Below are 2100 nucleotides of genomic sequence, written 5' to 3' on the forward strand. Positions count from 1 at the left end.
TCCACCAGAGAAGAGCTCGCCCTAGAACCAGACCCCTGAGCATCACCTGCAATAACTGATGTAACAACCACAGGTATAGCAGGAGGAGAATGCATCGGAGCCACAACAACCTGAGGCACCAATGGAACATCCTCAACAATAGCCTCTAAAACATGAGAAGAAGACGATGGGCATGAAGATGAACCAACACCAGAATTACCACCTGGAAAGGAATCTCCTGAAATGGAGTGAAGAACCGCAAACTAATTACTCGAAATAGGAGACTGTGGAGTAACCTGACTAGAAGCATGGCGGCGCTTACGTCTCTACATATACATTATATATAATAGAGCAAAGAAGAGAGAGAAAAAAAAAGACTCCTGACATTATGGGTAATGTAGTAATTAGCTTTTTCAATTGGGAGAGATGGCTGAGTGGACTAAAGCGTCGGATTGCTAATCCGTTGTATGAGTTATTCGTACCGAGGGTTCGAATCCCTCTCTTTCCGTTTCCGTTGATGACTTGATTGATTTTTTCAAATTTTTCAAATCTTAGTTAAACGTGTAGAATATAGATAAAATCCTAAGAAGATTTGAAAATTAATCAAAGAAAACCCTTAGGATCTTATTTTTCACGTCCAGGATTACGTCCCGGATCATTAGATAGGAATCCAAAGATAAAGAGAGAAACAAAAAATATCACTACGGTATAAACGAAGAGTTTCAGAGTAAGCATTACACAATCTCCAAATGATTTTTTGGAAAAAAAAAGAGAATAGATCTTCCATTTTTCTACCACATATCCTATTTTGACACCTCTTTTTTTTTTTTAGAAATAGAAATTAATTGTTACAAAAAAAATGCATTTTTTTTTCATTAACAAAAATATCTTTCATATCGAAATTAGATATTGTGGTAGACCCTAATAGGGTTAGGGTCTTTTGCTGCAACAAGGGGTCAAAAAATGAAGAGAAGAAATGGTTGGTAAGCCAGCCACTAGCTCAATGTACGAATCGAGGGTTTCGGGTTTGGGGTTTGGGGTTTCGGGTTCGGGGTTCGGGGTTCGGGGTTTGGGGTTGCGGGGTTGCGGGTTCGGGGGTCGGGGGTCGGGGGTCGGGGGTCGGGGTTCGGGGTTCGGGGTTCCGGGTTCCAGGTTCGGGGTTCGGGGTTCGGGGTTCGGGGTTCAGGGTTCAGGGTTAAGGGTTTAGGGTTTTTTTTTTTTTTTTAATATAAACACCGCCGGAGACGGGGGGGTTAGGCAGACCCCTACCTGTATATATCATCAAAAATAGAGATACAACATAAAACCTAACGAGAGGGGGACTATACCAAGACCTCTCGAAAAGCTACCGCAAAACACACATAAACCAAAAATCTAGGGTGGCAAGTATATGAGCCAAAAAATAATCCCTAGATAAAGCGCATAATACAAATGAACAGCAAGAAACAAAGCTAAATACATGAAAATAAATCGAATCCTCTCTAAGCAGTAGATACCCGGCTCAGAAATAGGTGCAAAAGACCACCGATGGTACACACCTCTGAGCCATCTGCCAGTGTAATGCCAAACTGAAGAATACATCCTAATCCGAGATCGGTCTGCTATACACGATCTGGCCGTCAAAATAATATGCAGCTGGAAAGTTACTGTGCAAAAATGGTCGAAACACAAAAGGAGGACCATAATCCAGCTCAAGTCAGAAAAGCTCCAAGACCCAAGGAGAGGGGGACAACTGACGGAGCTCATAAAATCAGAAATCCAAGCATGACTGTAACTCTGAAAAAAGAGGCAACCAATAGTGAACGTCCAGAGCCACCAATGCACGGAGCAAAAGTAGAAACCATATAACTCCCGAGATGAATGAGGCTCCGGGCCAAAGAGACCACCGAAATAAATCATCCAGGGCCACCATAACAACCGACAAGAGAGCATAAAAGTAAGAAAGCGGCGGGCAAGTAGAAGTCTGCAGTGAGCGCCAGTCGGATAACAGGAATGGTCCAAAGAAAAGCACCGAAGGAGAAAGTGCTGGGACCCACCCAAATCCAAAGGAACAAAATATGAAGAGTGCAAGTGTCTGGGCCAACTTGCACCGCTCAAATGTGATATAAAAAACAACCTCCA

General features: G+C 42.9%; 1 non-coding gene across 1 annotated transcript; it reads left to right on the forward strand.

Annotated features, from left to right (window-relative positions):
* The first annotated feature begins 399 nt into the window (after positions 1–399).
* TRNAS-GCU (transfer RNA serine (anticodon GCU)) lies at positions 400–487 on the forward strand. The gene has a single exon. It is a non-coding gene; the product is annotated as a tRNA-Ser (tRNA).
* The last annotated feature ends 1613 nt before the right edge of the window (positions 488–2100 follow it).

Source organism: Primulina tabacum, chromosome 2 (assembly GCF_025594145.1).
Source record: "Primulina tabacum isolate GXHZ01 chromosome 2, ASM2559414v2, whole genome shotgun sequence".
Classification (NCBI taxonomy): Eukaryota; Viridiplantae; Streptophyta; class Magnoliopsida; order Lamiales; family Gesneriaceae; genus Primulina; species Primulina tabacum.